At 38.2% G+C, this 17,468-nt stretch overlaps 8 non-coding genes across 8 annotated transcripts; all 8 read right to left on the reverse strand.

Annotated features, from left to right (window-relative positions):
• Window positions 1-1,026: 1,026 nt before the first annotated feature.
• On the reverse strand, window positions 1,027-1,100 carry TRNAT-CGU (transfer RNA threonine (anticodon CGU)). The gene has a single exon. It is a non-coding gene; the product is annotated as a tRNA-Thr (tRNA).
• Window positions 1,101-4,436: 3,336 nt separating this feature from the next.
• On the reverse strand, window positions 4,437-4,510 carry TRNAT-CGU (transfer RNA threonine (anticodon CGU)). Its single transcript has one exon. It is a non-coding gene; the product is annotated as a tRNA-Thr (tRNA).
• Window positions 4,511-6,141: 1,631 nt separating this feature from the next.
• TRNAT-CGU (transfer RNA threonine (anticodon CGU)) lies at window positions 6,142-6,215 on the reverse strand. The gene has a single exon. It is a non-coding gene; the product is annotated as a tRNA-Thr (tRNA).
• Window positions 6,216-6,991: 776 nt separating this feature from the next.
• TRNAT-CGU (transfer RNA threonine (anticodon CGU)) lies at window positions 6,992-7,065 on the reverse strand. Its single transcript has one exon. It is a non-coding gene; the product is annotated as a tRNA-Thr (tRNA).
• Window positions 7,066-10,401: 3,336 nt separating this feature from the next.
• Window positions 10,402-10,475, reverse strand: TRNAT-CGU (transfer RNA threonine (anticodon CGU)). The gene has a single exon. It is a non-coding gene; the product is annotated as a tRNA-Thr (tRNA).
• Window positions 10,476-12,106: 1,631 nt separating this feature from the next.
• On the reverse strand, window positions 12,107-12,180 carry TRNAT-CGU (transfer RNA threonine (anticodon CGU)). Its single transcript has one exon. It is a non-coding gene; the product is annotated as a tRNA-Thr (tRNA).
• A 3,341-nt stretch (window positions 12,181-15,521) lies between these two features.
• Window positions 15,522-15,595, reverse strand: TRNAT-CGU (transfer RNA threonine (anticodon CGU)). Its single transcript has one exon. It is a non-coding gene; the product is annotated as a tRNA-Thr (tRNA).
• Window positions 15,596-17,226: 1,631 nt separating this feature from the next.
• On the reverse strand, window positions 17,227-17,300 carry TRNAT-CGU (transfer RNA threonine (anticodon CGU)). Its single transcript has one exon. It is a non-coding gene; the product is annotated as a tRNA-Thr (tRNA).
• Between the last annotated feature and the right edge of the window lie 168 nt (window positions 17,301-17,468).

A 17,468-nucleotide genomic window follows, 5' to 3' on the forward strand; every position in this document is an offset into this window, starting at 1 on the left:
ACATTGGCTGACATCTTCTTCCTTTTGAGTACTTTGACAACACAGATTTAGAATCTCTCCAATGCACTATCTAAGGAAGGGATGTGAGAAAGACAAGTTTGACTTTATAGTATTTTTACAAGGAAAGTACATTGTTAAACATAGAAACTTCTGTAAGAGGCTATGAAAAGAAGGCACTGCTGAGATTCGAACTCAGGATCTCCTGTTTACAAGACAGGCGCTTTAACCAACTAAGCCACAGCACCACTTTGTGTAAGAGTAGAGTAGAAAAGCACTACTGGTAGAGTCACCCTCACCTCATGTCTTTCAGTGTCCTTGAATGTCTAGAGATAGACGACTTATGCAAATTCTTTCTTTACTGGACTAATTTTTAGGGCTTCAATAGTGACAAAAAATACAATCTTTATTGAATTACTGATATTAAAACCCTAAACTTTGGTTAATCTCTGATAAAGTTTGAGCTTGTCCAACTCTTGACATAATCCACTGTTGTAGATATGATAAGAGCCACTTTGCCAGAAGCTCATACACAATCTTTAGTGAAATTGCACAGACTTGTCAAAATCCTCATTAGATCACATCATCTGGCTACAGACTCTTCCTGTAGACGAGCTGCCGAGTGGTTATGGCGTATGACTACTAATCCATTGTGCTCTGCATGCATGGTTTTTGAATCCCATACTTGTTGAAGTTACCTTCATCTCCAATGTTGAAACTCTAAATTATCTTTTTCAGCCCAAGCAGTGAGTATTTCCAGCATTTCCTGTTCAAGAAGGCTGCTATCAAACTTTTCTAACATTTCAGTCTGGCAAAAGTAAACCCACTGTTTTCATTTGGCATGCTTGATGCCATCCTACATTGGCTGACATCTTCTTCCTTTTGAGTACTTTGACAACACAGATTTAGAATCTCTCCATTGCACTATCTAAGGAAGGGATATGAGAAAGACAAGTTTGACTTTATAGTATTTTTACAAGGAAAGTACATTGTTAAACATAGAAAGTTCTGTAAGAGGCTATGAAAAGAAGGCACTGCTGAGATACGAACTTAGGATCTCCTGTTTACGAGACAGGCGCTTTAACCAACTAAGCCACAGCACCACTTTGTGTAAGAGTAGAAAAGCACTACTGGTAGAGTCGCCCTCACCTCATGTCTTTCAGTGTCCTTGAATGTCTAGAGATAGACGACTTATGCAAATTCTTTCTTTACTGGACTAATTTTTAGGGCTTCAATAGTGACAAAAAATACAATCTTTATTGAATTACTGATATTAAAACCCTAAACTTTGGTTAATCTCTGATAAAGTTTGAGCTTGTCCAACTCTTGACATAATCCACTGTTGTAGATATGATAAGAGCCACTTTGCCAGAAGCTCATACACAATCTTTAGTGAAATTGCACAGACTTGTCAAAATCCTCATTAGATCACATCATCTGGCTACAGACTCTTCCTGTAGACGAGCTGCCGAGTGGTTATGGCGTATGACTACTAATCCATTGTGCTCTGCATGCATGGTTTTTGAATCCCATACTTGTTGAAGTTACCTTCATCTCCAATGTTGAAACTCTAAATTATCTTTTTTAGCCCAAGCAGTGAGTATTTCCAGCATTTCCTGTTGAAGAAGGCTGCTATCAAACTTTTCTAACATTTCAGTCTGGCAAAAGTGAACCCACTGTTTTCATTTGGCATGCTTGATGCCATCCTACATTGGCTGACATCTTCTTCCTTTTGAGTACTTTGACAACACAGATTTAGAATCTCTCCAATGCACTATCTAAGGAAGGGATGTGAGAAAGACAAGTTTGACTTTATAGTATTTTTACAAGGAAAGTACATTGTTAAACATAGAAACTTCTGTAAGAGGCTATGAAAAGAAGGCACTGCTGAGATTCGAACTCAGGATCTCCTGCTTACAAGACAGGCGCTTTAACCAACTAAGCCACAGCACCACTTTGTGTAAGAGTAGAGTAGAAAAACACTACTGGTAGAGTCGCCCTCACCTCATGTCTTTCAGTGTCCTTGAATGTCTAGAGATAGACGACTTATGCAAATTCTTTCTTTACTGGACTAATTTTTAGGGCTTCAATAGTGACAAAAAATACAATCTTTATTGAATTACTGATATTAAAACCCTAAACTTTGGTTAATCTCTGATAAAGTTTGAGCTTGTCCAACTCTTGACATAATCCACTGTTGTAGATATGATAAGAGCCACTTTGCCAGAAGCTCATACACAATCTTTAGTGAAATTGCACAGACTTGTCAAAATCCTCATTAGATCACATCATCTGGCTACAGACTCTTCCTGTAGACGAGCTGCCGAGTGGTTATGGCGTATGACTACTAATCCATTGTGCTCTGCATGCATGGTTTTTGAATCCCATACTTGTTGAAGTTACCTTCATCTCCAATGTTGAAACTCTAAATTATCTTTTTCAGCCCAAGCAGTGAGTATTTCCAGCATTTCCTGTTCAAGAAGGCTGCTATCAAACTTTTCTAACATTTCAGTCTGGCAAAAGTAAACCCACTGTTTTCATTTGGCATGCTTGATGCCATCCTACATTGGCTGACATCTTCTTCCTTTTGAGTACTTTGACAACACAGATTTAGAATCTCTCCATTGCACTATCTAAGGAAGGGATATGAGAAAGACAAGTTTGACTTTATAGTATTTTTACAAGGAAAGTACATTGTTAAACATAGAAAGTTCTGTAAGAGGCTATGAAAAGAAGGCACTGCTGAGATACGAACTTAGGATCTCCTGTTTACGAGACAGGCGCTTTAACCAACTAAGTCACAGCACCACTTTGTGTAAGAGTAGAAAAGCACTACTGGTAGAGTCGCCCTCACCTCATGTCTTTCAGTGTCCTTGAATGTCTAGAGATAGACGACTTATGCAAATTCTTTCTTTACTGGACTAATTTTTAGGGCTTCAATAGTGACAAAAAATACAATCTTTATTGAATTACTGATATTAAAACCCTAAACTTTGGTTAATCTCTGATAAAGTTTGAGCTTGTCCAACTCTTGACATAATCCACTGTTGTAGATATGATAAGAGCCACTTTGCCAGAAGCTCATACACAATCTTTAGTGAAATTGCACAGACTTGTCAAAATCCTCATTAGATCACATCATCTGGCTACAGATTCTTCCTGTAGACGAGCTGCCGAGTGGTTATGGCGTATGACTACTAATCCATTGTGCTCTGCATGCATGGTTTTTGAATCCCATACTTGTTGAAGTTACCTTCATCTCCAATGTTGAAACTCTAAATTATCTTTTTCAGCCCAAGCAGTGAGTATTTCCAGCATTTCCTGTTGAAGAAGGCTGGTATCAAACTTTTCTAACATTTCAGTCTGGCAAAAGTGAACCCACTGTTTTCATTTGGCATGCTTGATGCCATCCTACATTGGCTGACATCTTCTTCCTTTTGAGTACTTTGACAACACAGATTTAGAATCTCTCCATTGCACTATCTAAGGAAGGGATATGAGAAAGACAAGTTTGACTTTATAGTATTTTTACAAGGAAAGTACATTGTTAAACATAGAAACTTCTGTAAGAGGCTATGAAAAGAAGGCACTGCTGAGATTCGAACTCAGGATCTCCTGTTTACAAGACAGGCGCTTTAACCAACTAAGCCACAGCACCACTTTGTGTAAGAGTAGAGTAGAAAAACACTACTGGTAGAGTCGCCCTCACCTCATGTCTTTCAGTGTCCTTGAATGTCTAGAGATAGACGACTTATGCAAATTCTTTCTTTACTGGACTAATTTTTAGGGCTTCAATAGTGACAAAAAATACAATCTTTATTGAATTACTGATATTAAAACCCTAAACTTTGGTTAATCTCTGATAAAGTTTGAGCTTGTCCAACTCTTGACATAATCCACTGTTGTAGATATGATAAGAGCCACTTTGCCAGAAGCTCATACACAATCTTTAGTGAAATTGCACAGACTTGTCAAAATCCTCATTAGATCACATCATCTGGCTACAGACTCTTCCTGTAGACGAGCTGCCGAGTGGTTATGGCGTATGACTACTAATCCATTGTGCTCTGCATGCATGGTTTTTGAATCCCATACTTGTTGAAGTTACCTTCATCTCCAATGTTGAAACTCTAAATTATCTTTTTCAGCCCAAGCAGTGAGTATTTCCAGCATTTCCTGTTCAAGAAGGCTGCTATCAAACTTTTCTAACATTTCAGTCTGGCAAAAGTAAACCCACTGTTTTCATTTGGCATGCTTGATGCCATCCTACATTGGCTGACATCTTCTTCCTTTTGAGTACTTTGACAACACAGATTTAGAATCTCTCCATTGCACTATCTAAGGAAGGGATATGAGAAAGACAAGTTTGACTTTATAGTATTTTTACAAGGAAAGTACATTGTTAAACATAGAAAGTTCTGTAAGAGGCTATGAAAAGAAGGCACTGCTGAGATACGAACTTAGGATCTCCTGTTTACGAGACAGGCGCTTTAACCAACTAAGCCACAGCACCACTTTGTGTAAGAGTAGAAAAGCACTACTGGTAGAGTCGCCCTCACCTCATGTCTTTCAGTGTCCTTGAATGTCTAGAGATAGACGACTTATGCAAATTCTTTCTTTACTGGACTAATTTTTAGGGCTTCAATAGTGACAAAAAATACAATCTTTATTGAATTACTGATATTAAAACCCTAAACTTTGGTTAATCTCTGATAACGTTTGAGCTTGTCCAACTCTTGACATAATCCACTGTTGTAGATATGATAAGAGCCACTTTGCCAGAAGCTCATACACAATCTTTAGTGAAATTGCACAGACTTGTCAAAATCCTCATTAGATCACATCATCTGGCTACAGACTCTTCCTGTAGACGAGCTGCCGAGTGGTTATGGCGTATGACTACTAATCCATTGTGCTCTGCATGCATGGTTTTTGAATCCCATACTTGTTGAAGTTACCTTCATCTCCAATGTTGAAACTCTAAATTATCTTTTTAAGCCCAAGCAGTGAGTATTTCCAGCATTTCCTGTTGAAGAAGGCTGCTATCAAACTTTTCTAACATTTCAGTCTGGCAAAAGTGAACCCACTGTTTTCATTTGGCATGCTTGATGCCATCCTACATTGGCTGACATCTTCTTCCTTTTGAGTACTTTGACAACACAGATTTAGAATCTCTCCAATGCACTATCTAAGGAAGGGATGTGAGAAAGACAAGTTTGACTTTATAGTATTTTTACAAGGAAAGTACATTGTTAAACATAGAAACTTCTGTAAGAGGCTATGAAAAGAAGGCACTGCTGAGATTCGAACTCAGGATCTCCTGTTTACAAGACAGGCGCTTTAACCAACTAAGCCACAGCACCACTTTGTGTAAGAGTAGAGTAGAAAAACACTACTGGTAGAGTCGCCCTCACCTCATGTCTTTCAGTGTCCTTGAATGTCTAGAGATAGACGACTTATGCAAATTCTTTCTTTACTGGACTAATTTTTAGGGCTTCAATAGTGACAAAAAATACAATCTTTATTGAATTACTGATATTAAAACCCTAAACTTTGGTTAATCTCTGATAAAGTTTGAGCTTGTCCAACTCTTGACATAATCCACTGTTGTAGATATGATAAGAGCCACTTTGCCAGAAGCTCATACACAATCTTTAGTGAAATTGCACAGACTTGTCAAAATCCTCATTAGATCACATCATCTGGCTACAGACTCTTCCTGTAGACGAGCTGCCGAGTGGTTATGGCGTATGACTACTAATCCATTGTGCTCTGCATGCTTGGTTTTTGAATCCCATACTTGTTGAAGTTACCTTCATCTCCAATGTTGAAACTCTAAATTATCTTTTTCAGCCCAAGCAGTGAGTATTTCCAGCATTTCCTGTTCAAGAAGGCTGCTATCAAACTTTTCTAACATTTCAGTCTGGCAAAAGTAAACCCACTGTTTTCATTTGGCATGCTTGATGCCATCCTACATTGGCTGACATCTTCTTCCTTTTGAGTACTTTGACAACACAGATTTAGAATCTCTCCATTGCACTATCTAAGGAAGGGATATGAGAAAGACAAGTTTGACTTTATAGTATTTTTACAAGGAAAGTACATTGTTAAACATAGAAAGTTCTGTAAGAGGCTATGAAAAGAAGGCACTGCTGAGATACGAACTTAGGATCTCCTGTTTACGAGACAGGCGCTTTAACCAACTAAGCCACAGCACCACTTTGTGTAAGAGTTGAAAAGCACTACTGGTAGAGTCGCCCTCACCTCATGTCTTTCAGTGTCCTTGAATGTCTAGAGATAGACGACTTATGCAAATTCTTTCTTTACTGGACTAATTTTTAGGGCTTCAATAGTGACAAAAAATACAATCTTTATTGAATTACTGATATTAAAACCCTAAACTTTGGTTAATCTCTGATAAAGTTTGAGCTTGTCCAACTCTTGACATAATCCACTGTTGTAGATATGATAAGAGCCACTTTGCCAGAAGCTCATACACAATCTTTAGTGAAATTGCACAGACTTGTCAAAATCCTCATTAGATCACATCATCTGGCTACAGACTCTTCCTGTAGACGAGCTGCCGAGTGGTTATGGCGTATGACTACTAATCCATTGTGCTCTGCATGCATGGTTTTTGAATCCCATACTTGTTGAAGTTACCTTCATCTCCAATGTTGAAACTCTAAATTATCTTTTTCAGCCCAAGCAGTGAGTATTTCCAGCATTTCCTGTTCAAGAAGGCTGCTATCAAACTTTTCTAACATTTCAGTCTGGCAAAAGTAAACCCACTGTTTTCATTTGGCATGCTTGATGCCATCCTACATTGGCTGACATCTTCTTCCTTTTGAGTACTTTGACAACACAGATTTAGAATCTCTCCATTGCACTATCTAAGGAAGGGATATGAGAAAGACAAGTTTGACTTTATAGTATTTTTACAAGGAAAGTACATTGTTAAACATAGAAAGTTCTGTAAGAGGCTATGAAAAGAAGGCACTGCTGAGATACGAACTTAGGATCTCCTGTTTACGAGACAGGCGCTTTAACCAACTAAGCCACAGCACCACTTTGTGTAAGAGTAGAAAAGCACTACTGGTAGAGTCGCCCTCACCTCATGTCTTTCAGTGTCCTTGAATGTCTAGAGATAGACAACTTATGCAAATTCTTTCTTTACTGGACTAATTTTTAGGGCTTCAATAGTTACAAAAAATACAATCTTTATTGAATTACTGATATTAAAACCCTAAACTTTGGTTAATCTCTGATAAAGTTTGAGCTTGTCCAACTCTTGACATAATCCACTGTTGTAGATATGATAAGAGCCACTTTGCCAGAAGCTCATACACAATCTTTAGTGAAATTGCACAGACTTGTCAAAATCCTCATTAGATCACATCATCTGGCTACAGACTCTTCCTGTAGACTAGCTGCCGAGTGGTTATGGCGTATGACTACTAATCCATTGTGCTCTGCATGCATGGTTTTTGAATCCCATACTTGTTGAAGTTACCTTCATCTCCAATGTTGAAACTCTAAATTATCTTTTTCAGCCCAAGCAGTGAGTATTTCCAGCATTTCCTGTTGAAGAAGGCTGCTATCAAACTTTTCTAACATTTCAGTCTGGCAAAAGTGAACCCACTGTTTTCATTTGGCATGCTTGATGCCATCCTACATTGGCTGACATCTTCTTCCTTTTGAGTACTTTGACAACACAGATTTAGAATCTCTCCAATGCACTATCTAAGGAAGGGATGTGAGAAAGACAAGTTTGACTTTATAGTATTTTTACAAGGAAAGTACATTGTTAAACATAGAAACTTCTGTAAGAGGCTATGAAAAGAAGGCACTGCTGAGATTCGAACTCAGGATCTCCTGTTTACAAGACAGGCGCTTTAACCAACTAAGCCACAGCACCACTTTGTGTAAGAGTAGAGTAGAAAAGCACTACTGGTAGAGTCGCCCTCACCTCATGTCTTTCAGTGTCCTTGAATGTCTAGAGATAGACGACTTATGCAAATTCTTTCTTTACTGGACTAATTTTTAGGGCTTCAATAGTGACAAAAAATACAATCTTTATTGAATTACTGATATTAAAACCCTAAACTTTGGTTAATCTCTGATAAAGTTTGAGCTTGTCCAACTCTTGACATAATCTACTGTTGTAGATATGATAAGAGCCACTTTGCCAGAAGCTCATACACAATCTTTAGTGAAATTGCACAGACTTGTCAAAATCCTCATTAGATCACATCATCTGGCTACAGACTCTTCCTGTAGACGAGCTGCCGAGTGGTTATGGCGTATGACTACTAATCCATTGTGCTCTGCATGCATGGTTTTTGAATCCCATACTTGTTGAAGTTACCTTCATCTCCAATGTTGAAACTCTAAATTATCTTTTTCAGCCCAAGCAGTGAGTATTTCCAGCATTTCCTGTTCAAGAAGGCTGCTATCAAACTTTTCTAACATTTCAGTCTGGCAAAAGTAAACCCACTGTTTTCATTTGGCATGCTTGATGCCATCCTACATTGGCTGACATCTTCTTCCTTTTGAGTACTTTGACAACACAGATTTAGAATCTCTCCATTGCACTATCTAAGGAAGGGATATGAGAAAGACAAGTTTGACTTTATAGTATTTTTACAAGGAAAGTACATTGTTAAACATAGAAAGTTCTGTAAGAGGCTATGAAAAGAAGGCACTGCTGAGATACAAACTTAGGATCTCCTGTTTACGAGACAGGCGCTTTAACCAACTAAGCCACAGCACCACTTTGTGTAAGAGTAGAAAAGCACTACTGGTAGAGTCGCCCTCACCTCATGTCTTTCAGTGTCCTTGAATGTCTAGAGATAGACGACTTATGCAAATTCTTTCTTTACTGGACTAATTTTTAGGGCTTCAATAGTTACAAAAAATACAATCTTTATTGAATTACTGATATTAAAACCCTAAACTTTGGTTAATCTCTGATAAAGTTTGAGCTTGTCCAACTCTTGACATAATCCACTGTTGTAGATATGATAAGAGCCACTTTGCCAGAAGCTCATACACAATCTTTAGTGAAATTGCACAGACTTGTCAAAATCCTCATTAGATCACATCATCTGGCTACAGACTCTTCCTGTAGACGAGCTGCCGAGTGGTTATGGCGTATGACTACTAATCCATTGTGCTCTGCATGCATGGTTTTTGAATCCCATACTTGTTGAAGTTACCTTCATCTCCAATGTTGAAACTCTAAATTATCTTTTTCAGCCCAAGCAGTGAGTATTTCCAGCATTTCCTGTTGAAGAAGGCTGCTATCAAACTTTTCTAACATTTCAGTCTGGCAAAAGTGAACCCACTGTTTTCATTTGGCATGCTTGATGCCATCCTACATTGGCTGACATCTTCTTCCTTTTGAGTACTTTGACAACACAGATTTAGAATCTCTCCAATGCACTATCTAAGGAAGGGATGTGAGAAAGACAAGTTTGACTTTATAGTATTTTTACAAGGAAAGTACATTGTTAAACATAGAAACTTCTGTAAGAGGCTATGAAAAGAAGGCACTGCTGAGATTCGAACTCAGGATCTCCTGTTTACAAGACAGGCGCTTTAACCAACTAAGCCACAGCACCACTTTGTGTAAGAGTAGAGTAGAAAAGCACTACTGGTAGAGTCGCCCTCACCTCATGTCTTTCAGTGTCCTTGAATGTCTAGAGATAGACGACTTATGCAAATTCTTTCTTTACTGGACTAATTTTTAGGGCTTCAATAGTGACAAAAAATACAATCTTTATTGAATTACTGATATTAAAACCCTAAACTTTGGTTAATCTCTGATAAAGTTTGAGCTTGTCCAACTCTTGACATAATCCACTGTTGTAGATATGATAAGAGCCACTTTGCCAGAAGCTCATACACAATCTTTAGTGAAATTGCACAGACTTGTCAAAATCCTCATTAGATCACATCATCTGGCTACAGACTCTTCCTGTAGACGAGCTGCCGAGTGGTTATGGCGTATGACTACTAATCCATTGTGCTCTGCATGCATGGTTTTTGAATCCCATACTTGTTGAAGTTACCTTCATCTCCAATGTTGAAACTCTAAATTATCTTTTTCAGCCCAAGCAGTGAGTATTTCCAGCATTTCCTGTTCAAGAAGGCTGCTATCAAACTTTTCTAACATTTCAGTCTGGCAAAAGTAAACCCACTGTTTTCATTTGGCATGCTTGATGCCATCCTACATTGGCTGACATCTTCTTCCTTTTGAGTACTTTGACAACACAGATTTAGAATCTCTCCATTGCACTATCTAAGGAAGGGATATGAGAAAGACAAGTTTGACTTTATAGTATTTTTACAAGGAAAGTACATTGTTAAACATAGAAAGTTCTGTAAGAGGCTATGAAAAGAAGGCACTGCTGAGATACGAACTTAGGATCTCCTGTTTACGAGACAGGCGCTTTAACCAACTAAGCCACAGCACCACTTTGTGTAAGAGTAGAAAAGCACTACTGGTAGAGTCGCCCTCACCTCATGTCTTTCAGTGTCCTTGAATGTCTAGAGATAGACGACTTATGCAAATTCTTTCTTTACTGGACTAATTTTTAGGGCTTCAATAGTTACAAAAAATACAATCTTTATTGAATTACTGATATTAAAACCCTAAACTTTGGTTAATCTCTGATAAAGTTTGAGCTTGTCCAACTCTTGACATAATCCACTGTTGTAGATATGATAAGAGCCACTTTGCCAGAAGCTCATACACAATCTTTAGTGAAATTGCACAGACTTGTCAAAATCCTCATTAGATCACATCATCTGGCTACAGACTCTTCCTGTAGACTAGCTGCCGAGTGGTTATGGCGTATGACTACTAATCCATTGTGCTCTGCATGCATGGTTTTTGAATCCCATACTTGTTGAAGTTACCTTCATCTCCAATGTTGAAACTCTAAATTATCTTTTTCAGCCCAAGCAGTGAGTATTTCCAGCATTTCCTGTTGAAGAAGGCTGCTATCAAACTTTTCTAACATTTCAGTCTGGCAAAAGTGAACCCACTGTTTTCATTTGGCATGCTTGATGCCATCCTACATTGACTGACATCTTCTTCCTTTTGAGTACTTTGACAACACAGATTTAGAATCTCTCCAATGCACTATCTAAGGAAGGGATGTGAGAAAGACAAGTTTGACTTTATAGTATTTTTACAAGGAAAGTACATTGTTAAACATAGAAACTTCTGTAAGAGGCTATGAAAAGAAGGCACTGCTGAGATTCGAACTCAGGATCTCCTGTTTACAAGACAGGCGCTTTAACCAACTAAGCCACAGCACCACTTTGTGTAATAGTAGAGTAGAAAAACACTACTGGTAGAGTCGCCCTCACCTCATGTCTTTCAGTGTCCTTGAATGTCTAGAGATAGACGACTTATGCAAATTCTTTCTTTACTGGACTAATTTTTAGGGCTTCAATAGTGACAAAAAATACAATCTTTATTGAATTACTGATATTAAAACCCTAAACTTTGGTTAATCTCTGATAAAGTTTGAGCTTGTCCAACTCTTGACATAATCCACTGTTGTAGATATGATAAGAGCCACTTTGCCAGAAGCTCATACACAATCTTTAGTGAAATTGCACAGACTTGTCAAAATCCTCATTAGATCACATCATCTGGCTACAGACTCTTCCTGTAGACGAGCTGCCGAGTGGTTATGGCGTATGACTACTAATCCATTGTGCTCTGCATGCATGGTTTTTGAATCCCATACTTGTTGAAGTTACCTTCATCTCCAATGTTGAAACTCTAAATTATCTTTTTCAGCCCAAGCAGTGAGTATTTCCAGCATTTCCTGTTCAAGAAGGCTGCTATCAAACTTTTCTAACATTTCAGTCTGGCAAAAGTAAACCCACTGTTTTCATTTGGCATGCTTGATGCCATCCTACATTGGCTGACATCTTCTTCCTTTTGAGTACTTTGACAACACAGATTTAGAATCTCTCCATTGCACTATCTAAGGAAGGGATATGAGAAAGACAAGTTTGACTTTATAGTATTTTTACAAGGAAAGTACATTGTTAAACATAGAAAGTTCTGTAAGAGGCTATGAAAAGAAGGCACTGCTGAGATACGAACTTAGGATCTCCTGTTTACGAGACAGGCACTTTAACCAACTAAGCCACAGCACCACTTTGTGTAAGAGTAGAAAAGCACTACTGGTAGAGTCGCCCTCACCTCATGTCTTTCAGTGTCCTTGAATGTCTAGAGATAGACGACTTATGCAAATTCTTTCTTTACTGGACTAATTTTTAGGGCTTCAATAGTGACAAAAAATACAATCTTTATTGAATTACTGATATTAAAACCCTAAACTTTGGTTAATCTCTGATAAAGTTTGAGCTTGTCCAACTCTTGACATAATCCACTGTTGTAGATATGATAAGAGCCACTTTGCCAGAAGCTCATACACAATCTTTAGTGAAATTGCACAGACTTGTCAAAATCCTCATTAGATCACATCATCTGGCTACAGACTCTTCCTGTAGACGAGCTGCCGAGTGGTTATGGCGTATGACTACTAATCCATTGTGCTCTGCATGCATGGTTTTTGAATCCCATACTTGTTGAAGTTACCTTCATCTCCAATGTTGAAACTCTAAATTATCTTTTTCAGCCCAAGCAGTGAGTATTTCCAGCATTTCCTGTTGAAGAAGGCTGCTATCAAACTTTTCTAACATTTCAGTCTGGCAAAAGTAAACCCACTGTTTTCATTTGGCATGCTTGATGCCATCCTACATTGGCTGACATCTTCTTCCTTTTGAGTACTTTGACAACACAGATTTAGAATCTCTCCAATGCACTATCTAAGGAAGGGATGTGAGAAAGACAAGTTTGACTTTATAGTATTTTTACAAGGAAAGTACATTGTTAAACATAGAAACTTCTGTAAGAGGCTATGAAAAGAAGGCACTGCTGAGATTCGAACTCAGGATCTCCTGTTTACAAGACAGGCGCTTTAACCAACTAAGCCACAGCACCACTTTGTGTAAGAGTAGAGTAGAAAAACACTACTGGTAGAGTCGCCCTCACCTCATGTCTTTCAGTGTCCTTGAATGTCTAGAGATAGACGACTTATGCAAATTCTTTCTTTACTGGACTAATTTTTAGGGCTTCAATAGTGACAAAAAATACAATCTTTATTGAATTACTGATATTAAAACCCTAAACTTTGGTTAATCTCTGATAAAGTTTGAGCTTGTCCAACTCTTGACATAATCCACTGTTGTAGATATGATAAGAGCCACTTTGCCAGAAGCTCATACACAATCTTTAGTGAAATTGCACAGACTTGTCAAAATCCTCATTAGATCACATCATCTGGCTACAGACTCTTCCTGTAGACGAGCTGCCGAGTGGTTATGGCGTATGACTACTAATCCATTGTGCTCTGCATGCATGGTTTTTGAATCCCATACTTGTTGAAGTTACCTTCATCTCCAATGTTGAAACTCTAAATTATCTTTTTCAGCCCAAGCAGTGAGTATTTCCAGCATTTCCTGTTGAAGAAGGCTGCTATCAAACTTTTCTAACATTTCAGTCTGGCAAAAGTGAACCCACTGTTTTCATTTGGCATGCTTGATGCCATCCTACATTGGCTGACATCTTCTTCCTTTTGAGTACTTTGACAACACAGATTTAGAATCTCTCCAATGCACTATCTAAGGAAGGGATGTGAGAAAGACAAGTTTGACTTTATAGTATTTTTACAAGGAAAGTACATTGTTAAACATAGAAACTTCTGTAAGAGGCTATGAAAAGAAGGCACTGCTGAGATTCGAACTCAGGATCTCCTGTTTACAAGACAGGCGCTTTAACCAACTAAGCCACAGCACCACTTTGTGTAAGAGTAGAGTAGAAAAACACTACTGGTAGAGTCGCCCTCACCTCATGTCTTTCAGTGTCCTTGAATGTCTAGAGATAGACGACTTATGCAAATTCTTTCTTTACTGGACTAATTTTTAGGGCTTCAATAGTGACAAAAAATACAATCTTTATTGAATTACTGATATTAAAACCCTAAACTTTGGTTAATCTCTGATAAAGTTTGAGCTTGTCCAACTCTTGACATAATCCACTGTTGTAGATATGATAAGAGCCACATTGCCAGAAGCTCATACACAATCTTTAGTGAAATTGCACAGACTTGTCAAAATCCTCATTAGATCACATCATCTGGCTACAGACTCTTCCTGTAGACGAGCTGCCGAGTGGTTATGGCGTATGACTACTAATCCATTGTGCTCTGCATGCATGGTTTTTGAATCCCATACTTGTTGAAGTTACCTTCATCTCCAATGTTGAAACTCTAAATTATCTTTTTCAGCCCAAGCAGTGAGTATTTCCAGCATTTCCTGTTGAAGAAGGCTGCTATCAAACTTTTCTAACATTTCAGTCTGGCAAAAGTGAACCCACTGTTTTCATTTGGCATGCTTGATGCCATCCTACATTGGCTGACATCTTCTTCCTTTTGAGTACTTTGACAACACAGATTTAGAATCTCTCCAATGCACTATCTAAGGAAGGGATGTGAGAAAGACAAGTTTGACTTTATAGTATTTTTACAAGGAATGTACATTGTTAAACATAGAAACTTCTGTAAGAGGCTATGAAAAGAAGGCACTGCTGAGATTCGAACTCAGGATCTCCTGTTTACAAGACAGGCGCTTTAACCAACTAAGCCACAGCACCACTTTGTGTAAGAGTAGAGTAGAAAAGCACTACTGGTAGAGTCGCCCTCACCTCATGTCTTTCAGTGTCCTTGAATGTCTAGAGATAGACGACTTATGCAAATTCTTTCTTTACTGGACTAATTTTTAGGGCTTCAATAGTGACAAAAAATACAATCTTTATTGAATTACTGATATTAAAACCCTAAACTTTGGTTAATCTCTGATAAAGTTTGAGCTTGTCCAACTCTTGACATAATCCACTGTTGTAGATATGATAAGAGCCACTTTGCCAGAAGCTCATACACAATCTTTAGTGAAATTGCACAGACTTGTCAAAATCCTCATTAGATCACATCATCTGGCTACAGACTCTTCCTGTAGACGAGCTGCCGAGTGGTTATGGCGTATGGCTACTAATCCATTGTGCTCTGCATGCATGGTTTTTGAATCCCATACTTGTTGAAGTTACCTTCATCTCCAATGTTGAAACTCTAAATTATCTTTTTCAGCCCAAGCAGTGAGTATTTCCAGCATTTCCTGTTCAAGAAGGCTGCTATCAAACTTTTCTAACATTTCAGTCTGGCAAAAGTAAACCCACTGTTTTCATTTGGCATGCTTGATGCCATCCTACATTGGCTGACATCTTCTTCCTTTTGAGTACTTTGACAACACAGATTTAGAATCTCTCCATTGCACTATCTAAGGAAGGGATATGAGAAAGACAAGTTTGACTTTATAGTATTTTTACAAGGAAAGTACATTGTTAAACATAGAAAGTTCTGTAAGAGGCTATGAAAAGAAGGCACTGCTGAGATACGAACTTAGGATCTCCTGTTTACGAGACAGGCGCTTTAACCAACTAAGCCACAGCACCACTTTGTGTAAGAGTAGAAAAGCACTACTGGTAGAGTCGCCCTCACCTCATGTCTTTCATTGTCCTTGAATGTCTAGAGATAGACGACTTATGCAAATTCTTTCTTTACTGGACTAATTTTTAGGGCTTCAATAGTTACAAAAAATACAATCTTTATTGAATTACTGATATTAAAACCCTAAACTTTGGTTAATCTCTGATAAAGTTTGAGCTTGTCCAACTCTTGACATAATCCACTGTTGTAGATATGATAAGAGCCACTTTGCCAGAAGCTCATACACAATCTTTAGTGAAATTGCACAGACTTGTCAAAATCCTCATTAGATCACATCATCTGGCTACAGACTCTTCCTGTAGACGAGCTGCCGAGTGGTTATGGCGTATGACTACTAATCCATTGTGCTCTGCATGCATGGTTTTTGAATCCCATACTTGTTGAAGTTACCTTCATCTCCAATGTTGAAACTCTAAATTATCTTTTTCAGCCCAAGCAGTGAGTATTTCCAGCATTTCCTGTTCAAGAAGGCTGCTATCAAACTTTTCTAACATTTCAGTCTGGCAAAAGTAAACCCACTGTTTTCATTTGGCATGCTTGATGCCATCCTACATTGGCTGACATCTTCTTCCTTTTGAGTACTTTGACAACACAGATTTAGAATCTCTCCAATGCACTATCTAAGGAAGGGATGTGAGAAAGACAAGTTTGACTTTATAGTATTTTTACAAGGAATGTACATTGTTAAACATAGAAACTTCTGTAAGAGGCTATGAAAAGAAGGCACTGCTGAGATTCGAACTCAGGATCTCCTGTTTACAAGACAGGCGCTTTAACCAACTAAGCCACAGCACCACTTTGTGTAAGAGTAGAGTAGAAAAGCACTACTGGTAGAGTCGCCCTCACCTCATGTCTTTCAGTGTCCTTGAATGTCTAGAGATAGACGACTTATGCAAATTCTTTCTTTACTGGACTAATTTTTAGGGCTTCAATAGTGACAAAAAATACAATCTTTATTGAATTACTGATATTAAAACCCTAAACTTTGGTTAATCTCTGATAAAGTTTGAGCTTGTCCAACTCTTGACATAATCCACTGTTGTAGATATGATAAGAGCCACTTTGCCAGAAGCTCATACACAATCTTTAGTGAAATTGCACAGACTTGTCAAAATCCTCATTAGATCACATCATCTGGCTACAGACTCTTCCTGTAGACGAGCTGCCGAGTGGTTATGGCGTATGGCTACTAATCCATTGTGCTCTGCATGCATGGTTTTTGAATCCCATACTTGTTGAAGTTACCTTCATCTCCAATGTTGAAACTCTAAATTATCTTTTTCAGCCCAAGCAGTGAGTATTTCCAGCATTTCCTGTTCAAGAAGGCTGCTATCAAACTTTTCTAACATTTCAGTCTGGCAAAAGTAAACCCACTGTTTTCATTTGGCATGCTTGATGCCATCCTACATTGGCTGACATCTTCTTCCTTTTGAGTACTTTGACAACACAGATTTAGAATCTCTCCATTGCACTATCTAAGGAAGGGATATGAGAAAGACAAGTTTGACTTTATAGTATTTTTACAAGGAAAGTACATTGTTAAACATAGAAAGTTCTGTAAGAGGCTATGAAAAGAAGGCACTGCTGAGATACGAACTTAGGATCTCCTGTTTACGAGACAGGCGCTTTAACCAACTAAGCCACAGCACCACTTTGTGTAAGAGTAGAAAAGCACTACTGGTAGAGTCGCCCTCACCTCATGTCTTTCATTGTCCTTGAATGTCTAGAGATAGACGACTTATGCAAATTCTTTCTTTACTGGACTAATTTTTAGGGCTTCAATAGTTACAAAAAATACAATCTTTATTGAATTACTGA

This window comes from Anomaloglossus baeobatrachus, unplaced genomic scaffold, assembly GCF_048569485.1.
Source record: "Anomaloglossus baeobatrachus isolate aAnoBae1 unplaced genomic scaffold, aAnoBae1.hap1 Scaffold_4455, whole genome shotgun sequence".
In the NCBI taxonomy this organism is placed as follows: Eukaryota; Metazoa; Chordata; class Amphibia; order Anura; family Aromobatidae; genus Anomaloglossus; species Anomaloglossus baeobatrachus.